Below are 12,717 nucleotides of genomic sequence, written 5' to 3' on the forward strand. Positions count from 1 at the left end.
TCCAAGATGACTTGTTGATAGGCAAACTGAATTAGTTCATTTTTTCCAAGACATCATACTCTTGTCCCGGGGCATAAACAAAAGAAAGCCAAATTTCTTGCCACAAAAGTGGAAGGGAAGATTAGGTTTTTAACTTCTACTCTTACAATTGAAAAGATCATCAATGATCCCAATACTTGTTATTCCTTGTCGTAGTAAATCACTTTTTCAATTACTACAGTACTCCGCCAGAAATGTGAAATTACATTTACAGACTTAACAGAGAAATTTTTTTTATATTCTCGTTGACGTCCATAGTAGTAACTATCATTTTTCGTCGCAATGCGTCTTACATAATACAACATTCTAGCCATAAATCATGTATCAAGTCATATGCATCTTAACTGCATTAAAGATGTCCCAGTAATGGAGTGCTTTTATTTATTTATTTATTCATTCATTCATTCATTCATTCATTCATTCATTCATTCATTCATTCATTCATTCATTCATTCATTCATTCATTCATTCATTCATTCATTCATTCATTCATTCATTCATTCATTCATTCATTCATTCATTCATTCATTCATTCATTCATTCATTCATTCATTCATTCATTCATTCATTCATTCATTCATTCATTCATTCATTCATTCATTTATTTATTTATTTATTCATTCTCATCTCACTGAAGCTGCTAACCCAAAGCGGGAGCGGGGACGGTAGAGTGGTGGGAGTGTGTTACCTCTTTTCAGATATCCCATCCCACTGCCTCTTAACCTATCACTTTCTTTCAGTCACAATGTCTGGTCTTCTAAAGACTCTCCGCTTAAATGTCAGATTTTGGAAGGGCATCGAAACGACAATAGCCTCTTAAAATCTCGCATTGTCTTCAGCCTCCTTCCCGTTATATCTACACGATTGGTGAATTATTGTCAAGAGGGTCAGATGAAGGGTAAGAGAGTTACTCCCCCATCGGGGGCGTAGCCAGGATTTTTCAAAGGGGGGCTCACGCTGTGTCAAACTGAAAATACTCACGAGATTGTCATTTCGTTTTCACCACCTGTTGTAGGTTGTTTGCTTAAGAAAGGCTTACAAAAGGGGGAGCCAAGGGCACCCCAGGACTCTACCCCCCCCCCCCCCTAAAGCTAACTACAGTCAAACCTGCATATAACGGTCCTGTATATAGCGGTCACCCTGTGTATAACGGTCACTGAACAACTTTCCAAAACTCGTCCCTTACATTTACTGTTAAGTTGACCTGCATATAGCGGTCACTTGTATATAACGGACGCGGTCACCCTTTAGACTTCCTGAATCCACAATTTCATTATCTTTTACCTGCATATAACGGTCACGAAATTGGGTTACAGTTAACGAATAATGACAAACTTTAATCATCAGCTCGTTAAATAGCAGCCACCAAGGCAGGGGTCTCAGATATTAGTACTAAACACAACTACTAATACATGTCATCGCCGACGTCCAACACATGCTTGGGGCCGATAGCATTAAAGTGTCGCCGCCTTCAAACAATAGTTACTGTAACTGTAACGACACAACCGTACCACACTGGCTTTCGTCATAATTCCCTGACTATAACACTGTTCTGTACTTATCAAGTTGACCACCGCGGTTTTACACTGTATTGGACCAAAAAAGCGCTCGGCATCAATTTCTCTTCTATCAGCTTCCGATGCAGCCACTCGCAGGAGACTTAGATCAAAGTATACTGCACCTCCCTTAGAGCACACCACGGACATTTTATGGGCATTTTCCTATCGTGTTTATTGCGTTGCTGTCACTCGTTATTGTAAATAAAACGTAAATCGAGTGATTATTTGCACATAAAAATGCTATTTGTTGACTTCCAGGGGAGTTTAAAGGAAACCTGTGTACAGCAGTCACCCTGTATATCGCGGTCACCTGGCCATTTCCCAAGGGTGACCGTTATATACAGGTTTGACTGTACGCCCCTGCCCATAGGCCTTATTCCTAAGGCAATCCCTCTCAAGATATGTTTAGACCCGGGAAGGGGATACTTCCTTATATGGGCTGTATGTGGCATCAAAAGGTATGGTTTTTGAGCAGTTTTGGTTCGAAATAGGTTGAGGGTATCGATCTTGGCCAGTTTGGTCTCAAATAGGGATTGTTTTTTGCACTCTAGTCGAGTTGAATATGTTTTTTTTATAAGAAGCTTCTTTTTCATCAATAGCGATAAGACCATCAACAAAGACTAAGGGTATTGATTTAAGGGTCAGGTCAGGTCAGGTCATAAATAGGGTAACGAAAATCGCAGATCCCACCCCATTTTTTCGTTAGGGCGTGGATTCATCGTTTATTTCGGTTTACTTGCCTCAAAATTTTGTTTCTCTAAAAGTGTTTGAAACTTGGATTTCTTACGTTTGAATCGCATAATTGATAAGCTCATCAAGAACCAAGTTGTTTTCTGGAATCAACTCGCGTCTGTGTTGCTTATTCGAGCGAAGGCGCTCTTGTCAATTGTGCCCAAGTGTTGACCGAGCCAAAGGAGCTCAAGTCGAGCCAACGAGTGCATTTTGTGAGTGGAGTCCTGAAATAGAAAGGAACTTCAAATCAAACAGATATTAATAACATTGTGTCTCGATACCCGGCAGTCGGGAAGTGCTTTCAAACAACTAGATACCCGGCAGTCTAATTCCACGGAATAACTCACTTCTTATTCTTTAATGTCAAACGAAATCATGTATTATACTTTCGCCCTACAGTACTAACGCTTGGGCCTTTTCTGTTTATACAGTCTGCTTTGTTTATGTGGGTAGTTGATAACATACATAAAGGGACCTTTTTAATTTTATGAGTTAAACGTCCGCTTTGTCGGCGACTGTTACCGTCAGAAACGTTTCTTAACCATCCGAAAGTAACGGCTTCCCTGACCCGAAAGTTGCGGCCCCTTTTGCCTGCTAAATCCGAAAGTAACGGGGGCCGTTACTTTCGGAATTCTACGGTAACATCTTCAAAAATAATTATTGAAATCTCTGAGAGTAGTCGATATTTGTTCAGTGATGCCAAGCGATTGTAAATAATGTTTTGGTTTTGTAGTGGAAAGGGGATTTTTTTATCGGGATAGGGTGCCGTTCCTTCCCCTTCTTCCTCGCGTATTTTGCCACCCGATCCCTACTCCTTCCCCGTTTACGCCAGCAACACAGGCTATATTTGTGAGTAAGTTTAGACAATAGGTAGTCTGCCTCTGCCAGTCTGTTAGTGCCGCCATTACGTCACTCTGTACCGAGTTCAAGTTATGTCTAACTTTCCAGAGTATCCAGAGATCGTGCTGAAGAGTGCGGATGAGGCCAGAAGAATCGACTTCTGTGGGTACTGACGACTACTATTATAACATTCGTTCAGATCTGGGTGTCTACATGAGAAGCACAAATTTCCATCAAGGGAATGATATCAAGGTTTACTCTCTAAGCCAAGCCTGTCAATGGGGTGTTCACTACTTGGCTACTGGCTTAGATTATTTCTACCGTAGAGTCACCAACTGACAGCGATTCTGTGGTGTACAGTCTTCATCCCAACTGTCACGGAGGAAGCCATTATTACGCTGCATTTGGTCATTACTGACATCTTATTATATGGCTAGTTCCGTGTGCGGGCAAGATGAATCAAATCCTGCGCTGTGATTGGCTACGCGAGCGGGCAAGATGGGGCTATCTTGCCCGCTCGGGACTACCCGTCGTGTCCCGCAAGAAAAATTTCCGCGAAAGCCATATAATAAATCCTCTATTGACCAAGCTTGTTCGGTCAAGATGGTTGGATATTGGCCTCGTTCTCTTTTTTGCGAGTCTATGGCCAATATCCAGCCATCTTGATCTCACGCTTGGTCAATAACCCATACGTATTTGCTGACAGGGGCGTGTACCGAAAAGTGCTCAACATGAACACTGATGAGGGCGCCGTTGAATATAGCATCCACGATGCGTTCTAGGATGGGCTCTATTTTCTGGGGTTTGACTGGTCATGTCTACTGTTTGAGGCAAGTAGACAAATGGGGTGTCACTTACCACAAAAGCACCAACATGCGTAGACTACGAGTAGTCCCTTTCACTTAGTCCGTCGTGCGTGACGCGGAAGAAAACCGCGAGAAAGAAATGGCCGTGCGAAATCCTGCCATTTTTTTCTCGCGGTTTTCTTTCGCGTCACGCACGACAGACTAAGCGAAAGAGGGACTACTCGTAGTTTACAACATGCATGACAACGGCGATGCATACACGTTCAACGTTCACAAGTCAGTGCTCAACTTTCTACTTGGTGGCGTGGCACAAACCACTGGCAAAGCGTTTGGTTATTGGGATAACATCAAATATTTTGCAAACGACACCGACGTTACAGTCGACTGGGAAAGAACCATCAAGAAAACCGTTGGCTTCAACAGAAGTGAAATGTCCTCCATAGAGCACAACTGGTCCATTGATGTAGGAGCACAGTATCAGAGCGGTCTTTTGAGTGAAGCCATCTGCAAATATCAGTTTAGCCTCAAAGTCCAGTATGGTGGAAAAAGCGTTAACTCAGAGTAGCAGCAATGGAGTCACATCACTGAGGAATCCGGAACCGTTCAACTGCATAAGATGTACGTTTGGCACTGTATTAACTGGGTTTGGCGAGGAGAAGAATCTTTTCAGCCCTAACCTGGAGATCACCAACGATTCAAAACCACCCGAAGAACCAACAATGAAGACTATATATATCCATGCAAAGTCGGGATGAACAATTGCCTGTCCAAGAAGTAACCAATATTGCTGTCAAGTGTGAGACAAGTGAACTTTAGACAGACCTGATCTCGAGTTCATTTATTATTAAGGGGAAGCCGGAGTGTTTTGTAATTTTGTAGTAATTTGGCTTTATTTAGTTGAATTTGGCCCTCCCTTGATTATTAGGTATTCGTATTTAGCTTTTTGATATACGCTTCATTTATTCATAGCAACTGGGTTTCTAGTGGGTATCGGATGTTAAGTTGTAGAAACTCCATCGTGACTGTTCATGTATTCACGTGGGTTTTTGTAGCATGTTAGCCTGCGAGCAGGCTCACGTTGGAGCACAAGCGCGCGCGGCGTAGCCGCGGGCGCGATATCGAGCGGCGAAGTCGCGAGACGAGAAAGTGACTTTCTTGGCACCTTTTCACCAGACCCCTTCCCCCCGAATCGCTTTGCTCGTCACTACTCGCGCGCGTGACTCAAAGGTGAGCCTGCTCGCAGGCTAGTAGTATGTTTGCAGTTAGATTTTGTCATTACTATGAGTGCAGTAAGCCGATTTGGGTTTATTTTCCCATTGTAGACCACGTGATATTCTTTAGAGAATTTTTCTTTTATCGATCTTAAAATTATTCATTCATATACATGCGACTATTTCAAAATTTGAAAGCAAGAATTCTCAAGAGTATCATCACGTGGTCTACATTAAGAAAACAAACCGCCCAAGCTAAAGAGGGTCTATTCCTGAAAAATTTGATTTTGACTTAAAATGGGCGCTAGCTTAAAAGACTTCCCACCAAAGTTTTGTTATTATAAATTTACATTTTCAGTAAAATCAAGTAGTGCATTTGTGAGAGACATTTATTTGGTACGATTCCAGTGTTGATTCCAACCGTTCATTTGACATTTATGTCTCGTGATCAAGTAGCGTCGTTTAGCCCTTTTAATTAAACCTTGGGCGCTTTCCATTCGACCAAAAAATTCTGGTGTGAATTTCCGGTGAACATGCTATCGATCGGTCAATAAATCAATTTATCTGAATCTTTCTCTAGTTAGTGCTGCAAGGTATATATAGCAGTTGACAAGACAGGATGAAGAAAAAGAGATTTAATCTCGGCATGTAGACTAAACATTCTCAACGTCATCCCTCTTAAGTTATTTTGGGGCACTGTACCCAGTAGACTTGCCACAAGTCGACCTCATGAGTTTCAGGGTAGAATAGCGAGCGAAGCGAACTGCGAGGTTTTAGACTTCGAAGCGGCGTTGTGAAGGTCGCGAGGCGGCCGAGCGACCGACGAAGCACGAATGACTTTTCTCAAAGTTTAGGTACCCAGCGGATTGTGTGGATGTTTTCCCGCAGGATGGAAATGCACGTTTCGCCGTTTAGGCTGGTGTCACAAGATTCGCTATTTCTTTACCCTCCCTGGATTTCCGAAACCGGGTGTATTCTAAAAATAAAATTACCTTGATTGTTTGACTTATATGGGGAACTAACTTAGCCTGCGAGCAGGCTCACGTTGGAGCACAAGCGCCCGCGGCGTAACCGCAAGCGCGAAATCGAGCGGCGAAACCGCGAGTCTCTTCACCAGACTCCTTCCTGCCGGATCGCTTTGCTCTTAGCCGGGAGACGCAAATGTGACCCTGCTTGCAGGATAGAACTAACTCTGGGCGCTTTCCATTCGATGAAAAATCCGGTTTGAGTTTCTGGGCATTTTCAGGGACGAATGGAACAGCATTTTCCGTAAAAGAAGACAACCTCGAAACTTTCCGAAATTTCTTACCGGGAATTTCTATTCCATTTGATTAACCCCGAAATTTCCGGAAAGTTCGGTTGAATGTTTCGCTTTTCCGAAATTCAACAATTTCCGGACTTACTGGAAAGTTTCGCCGGAAATTTCTGTACCATTTGCCCCCGTTTCGAGATGTTTGGATGAATGGAAAACGCCCTCTACCCGTCTTCCTCTCATGACTTAACAGATTACTTTATTCAGACGACACAATCCGAACAGTTTAATTTGGAAATAAAAACTAAATAAACGTGATCTCCACTTAACTGAAATAGCCCCGATAAATAGTGATCAGCGAGATTGCAATCGAAAAATTCATCAGCACTAACCAAATCAAAAGTAATTACTTGACTTTATTAAATGCTTGATTTAGAACGAAAAGTAACTGCCGAAGTATTCAACAAAAAGGTCACCTAGGCAAAAGTACTACCCAGTCAATCACTGCCCGATGTTTGCACCATTTATAACGTCCAAATTGCCTTAGTCGGCCTTAGCCACTTCTACGTTCCCCTGGTCTACATTTCTGTTAACGAGTCGATTTCTTTGGCAAGACCTCTAGAAAGGTCCAAAAGTCAATGTATAAGTTTTACTTCTTTGCATTCATGTTTTTCTGGAAGAGGAGAGGGGTTAGGTTACTCCAAGAGAAAATGACGGTTACTTTGAACGATTCAGGTTGGACGCGTGAAAACTTGAGTGAAGACTGAATCACCTTGCATTTGCTCCAGATCGTTATAGCTCGGTTCTCTCTTTGGATTTTACGATGCAGCTCTAATACAAGTCCTTTTTCTTTTCATACACCGCCCCACCAAAAAGATAAAGAAACTTGGAAATAATTAGCAATTAGACCCGTAACCCGCAAGGGCTACGGGTCAAAAGCCCATGAGGCGAAGCCTCATGGGCTATTACCCCGTGGCCCTTGACGCCGAGGGGTCTAATTGTTTTAGTATCACCCAACTAGTCGGACAGAAAAGGCACTAATAAATTTAGCAAATGCGAGTTGAAGAAATATTTATTTGGGAATAAAACGAAAGAAAGCGTCACGCTCGATTGCGCCAATTTCGCTACTCGAGCACTATTAGTAATAGTCCTCTAGTAGCGTAGCCAATTAAAATGCAGGATTTGCATTAGTCCACTAGTTGGGTGATACTAATCTCATTTAGCAACTGTTATCAAGGGAGTACATCTAGCTCCTGTACTCTTTGCAGTCACCCTTCCCGCTTCCCAAACATTGAATGATTGCGACGATTGGTTCGCTACTCATGCAGTGTTGCTGTACAATTCTGGTACATATTATGGTCCAAACATTGATATCAGCCCATCGGTTATCATGGATTTCAAGTTTTAAGATCGATGTCATATCACCTTAGGTCTTTTCTAAATCACTTGTTTGAGGTAGTTCAACATTATGGTTGTAAAAGTAGATTCAGTTTGAGTTATTCTTGACCTGTGAATAATCAGGTTCCTGGATAAACAGTCAATTCATTTCTTTGTCAGCCCAAAACCCCATACAAGAACACTAGATTTGTTACGCTGCCTAATTGGATCCGTCCAGTTTCGTCAGTCCCTGGAAATGTTCTAAAACGCTGTCACGAACTAATTATGCAAACATTCGACAAAATTAGAGAACGTTCAAGCATTTCTGCTAGATTTTAAATTTGCAAATCAGCTTCTTTACAAATGGAGGTCTAACGATAATTACACAGTGTAACGATACCACCCCGCTGGTACTGGTATTTTTTCTTCCAATCGCATGTAAGTTGTCAGTCACACGGCTGAAACTTAATTTTCGTTGTTCGTGTGCCATTTGCTTTCATTATCTTATTAAAACTTTTACGCTTCAGATGAAGAATAAAAGTTAAAAAGATTTACATTGTCAGGACCACGAAGAAGCATCCAGAAGTATTGCTAACCCTCCTAGACAAGATGCTTGTTGGGGAGGAAACCAGTTCCCAGTTTCCTATTCATTCTCCTGGAAAAAAAGAAAATAATTCTCGAAACCCCCGTCTCCATCATAACAACAGCAAGTTGTGGGCCAGCAGTGGCACCACCCACCATCCCAAGTTTCAATAAGGCCACTGCACTCCCACATCTGAAATGAAACTTGCACAAAATTAAACTTTTTGGCTGGGTTATAAATAATGGGAGGGGAAAATGTTCCCCAGAATCTTTCTTTTCCTTTTTCTTTTTTGCAAACTACTTTCATTAAACCTCTCAGAATACAAAATTTGGAATTCACTGCAGGTGAAAGGAAGATGCCAAAAGAGATGAGTAGACTTAAAGTCACTGTTGGCAAATGATATCACCAGAAAGGCATGCCAATGTAGGAAACCACAAGTTTCTTGGATAACGAAGGCAGGAACATTTTGGGGAGGGATACTAAGTCACATTTTTGATGAACTCTCCATCTGAGAAAATAAATTAGACACAAAAAATAATCAACAAACTCCTTTTGTCACTCTGGAAGTACATGTAAGTTCATCACAAATTCCAGAACTCCTCAGACATTTTTTGCACCTCAAGTAAATTTTCAGCTGGATTAATACAAATCCTAGATTAGTACTTACAGTCTTTCCTGCTGAAAGGCAGAACCTGACAGTATTTCTGTATCTGCAAGATTGGTTTCTATCCAACTACAAGGAAGTCACATTGGACACCTCGTAGATGGCAATTCAAGGGAGAACCCTAAGCTCTTCTTCTCTAGGGAAATGTCACCGCTTTAAGACTACGAGGGGAGGGAGGGAATGGGGCACTCCCAACACTGTGGCACTGGTTCCAATCCTGGACCTAGCGCCATGACTAGGTAGTGTTTGTTGTTGGTTTGTCCTTGCACAGCGAGTTTTTCTTCCGGTTCAACACAGATTTCCTCCTTCCACAAAAAACAACACTCCAAATTCTAATTCAATCTCAATACGAGTTTATCAGAGCTTTTTAACATATTAAGAGAGGATTCTAGAAGTCGTTTTTGGACTGTGTGGATGTGAAATCGAAATTTCAAGAAAATGTGGTACTAAAACAATGATAAACCACTGAAAGTGAGGCAAGAGAAAATTTAAATAGATGGCATAACTAAAGATCTAGAAGGAAACATGGATGGGATATCCATGTCAAAAATTATTTCAAGAATTCATATTGAGTAGAATGTTCTCAAAGTGGTGTTTCCTTTTGAATTCTGCTAAATTGAAAGTTCAGAAAACGTCCATATCACATTTTGCCAATCTCAGTTACTTTATCCTGTTATGATGGTAACAGACAATGTTATTATTTGAACAAAAAAAATTTGCATTTTGAAAATAACCTTTCAATTTCTGTACATTATTAGTGCAAAGAGCCAATCAAAATTTGCCTCAGACAATTTAACTGTAGTTGGAAACCAACCAAGTATTGTAACCTTTTGAGTCCTATTTTATATAGCTAGCCCTATGAGCGAGCAAGCTGAACTGAATCCCGTGCTATGATTGGCTACCCAAGCAGGCAAGATGGCACTCTCTTGCTTGCTCAGGATTACCTGCTGTATGTCACAAGAAAATAGTGTTCTTTTTCCATATAATAAATCCTTTCTTCACCAAGCTTGTTAGGTCAAGATGGCTGGATATTACCTTGTTCTTTCTTTTTTTGCATGTTTATGGACCTAGACTCCATCTTGGTCCATAAACACACACAAAAGAACTCAGCCAATGTCCAGCCATCTTGCCCCACGCTTGGTCAGTAACCCATGCACAATACAAATTCTCCCTGCCGGCCATGATAATTTGAAAAAGGCACTTGTTGGGAGAATTTGTATAAATATCAAGACAATATCCCTTTAGTGATCATCTTCTGGCTTGCATTATTGTTTAGCTCAACAAAAACAAGGACAGATTACTTATGATCACTCTTTGGACTTAAAGGGCAAATTTAGTTGAATAGAATGATTGACGATCAGCAACCAATCAGGAAACTGGACAGCGACAACGCCAACTAACAGGAGTCTGCAACAGCATGGGCTCCTTCGTCAACGGCAGAAAACAGCAAAACACTGCAGCCATGGTCACGGCATGACCAGTCAACCCGCACAGCAAGTATAAATAAACTGCGCCTACAGGAAAGGCCAATATGATAGATTTAAAATCAAATACATTCTACGTTGAGTACATAAAATAACAAATATGAACTAACTTTAGGTCAAAGTTCCTTAGTTTGACACTAGAAAATTACTTGGATCAGAAACCCATCATCAGGAGTGTGTACATGTACCCTGCATTCTTTGTCTAGATAAAGCTATACTCAGGGTGAATTTGACAGGATTTTTCTCATCCCTGCTCTAAGGCAACCAATCAAGCTACAGCTACTACCACAGTACAGTTGAAACTCTGCTGACAGACACCTTCTGTAGATGGAAATTTTGCCTAAGCAAACACTTATTTTCCTGGCTGCATACAAAAACAGCCCCATTTAACCTCACACAGTCTTATGGCTCTTGTGAAGCACGAAGGTGTCCTATTACAGGACGTGCACTTGTACACTATTTGAACAAGCGACAAGTAAATCTCATTGTCAGGTCACAAAGAGGGAGCAACTCGTACCCTGATATTCTCAATCAAACCAAACACATGTGAGAAAATTGTTCAATAAGCCAAATGTTGGATGTCCACAACCTAGACTATGTATTGGTTACTGCTTGTATAACACAAAACACGTCAACTAATGCCACTTGGTTATCTTTGTTAACTATTCACAACCAAGTTTCCTACCAAACTAAAGCAAAATCAAGCTATACAAAGAAATTAACTACTGTACAAAAAATACAACAGCACATGTGCATAGTTTAAATTTGGAAAATCAGGAGAATGACATTATTAAGGTGATTCCTCAGAAATAAAAGTTGCTGAACAATTTTTTTGAAACTTCCCTTGAATACTCCCTACGGAGTGCTGTTTCGAAAAATACACTAAACAGTATATCGTATGTCACCCCTGCTCATTAAAGAGATATGATGGGCCAATCTTACCCCATGTAAGCCTAACAACGCACATTATTTCATCAGTTCATGTTAAATTTTGGGTAGCTGGAAGCAAAAGTTGTTAAAGCAATACTTAATGGGCAGAAGGTCTTGGGCACTTGGGACAATGTAGTATATAATTTATGGGAGAATCACACAATTCTAAACGGCGCTGACTCAAAAGGTTCCTCCAATTGTTGTTTTCGAGGTCTTAATTTGCATCCTTAAGTAAAGGTTTTGTGCAATCTTTAAGCTATTTCTATTTTCCCTACTGAACAATTTTTTAATTTTATAACTTAAAGAGAATACTTTTTTGACCAAATTTATGGAATAAAAAATATAGGTCACCATACTTGTTTGAGAGAAAACGAGCATTTATTTCGCTTTCGAGCTTAGCTTGAAGGAAATCTCTTATGCTGTGTACGTGCATGCGCTCATCCGCACACGTTAATGAAGCAGAAATCGTGCACAGCAGGGTTGCGCAATGCAATACTGAGGAATCACCTTAAAGAAACCTCCACCAAGTCTTGATAGAACAGTGTGATTCATGAATTTCTTGCAGTATTACTCCACTCCCTAGAACTTATGTTTTATATTAGTTGTATTGGCTAAAAATATGAAACTATTTTGAGATACAGATTGCATTGTCTCTATTCTCCAAATTCCTAGCTGACTGAAAGAACAGAAAGGTTAGTTTCAACACATAAAGCTACCAAATGCAACAATGCAGCACACCTAATAAAAACTATTTGCCCAATTTAGTCACAAACAATTCACTGTTACAGGTTGAATAATACAGCGATACTTCATGCTGCAAATATGTACAAGAACAGTTTGACAAAAACAAGCTTTTGAAGCCAATCAAAAAAAAAAACTTCAAAGCCTTTAAGCTGAAGCATTGCGGGTCACCACAAAACTGAGAAGGCGGTTGTTATTTGACTCTCGAGTATACTTGTGTGAAACTGGCAAACTCAGTTAAGGGGAAAAAACTGAGGTTATTCAATAAGAATGCTGAGAAAGTTTACTATTTCTGTAAAACCCATTCAAACTGTTCATGAGGCAGCCAACACTCGCAAAACTACTAACCAACCATTTCAATGATCTTTGACCTACTGAAGAAGAACATAATTATTTTTGGGCAGAGCAACCCTGATTATCCCTTCTTTGCAAACTATGAGTGATGGATTCAGCCTTTAAGAGCCACTGTGTACATAGTGTCTACGATTTTTTTTGTAAC

At 40.7% G+C, this 12,717-nt stretch overlaps 1 pseudogene; it reads left to right on the forward strand.

Annotated features, from left to right (window-relative positions):
* Positions 1 to 1,120: 1,120 nt before the first annotated feature.
* LOC145491412 (uncharacterized) lies at positions 1,121 to 9,678 on the forward strand (annotated as a pseudogene).
* The last annotated feature ends 3,039 nt before the right edge of the window (positions 9,679 to 12,717 follow it).

This window comes from Orbicella franksi, chromosome 6, assembly GCF_964199315.1.
Source record: "Orbicella franksi chromosome 6, jaOrbFran1.1, whole genome shotgun sequence".
NCBI lineage: Eukaryota > Metazoa > Cnidaria > Anthozoa > Scleractinia > Merulinidae > Orbicella > Orbicella franksi.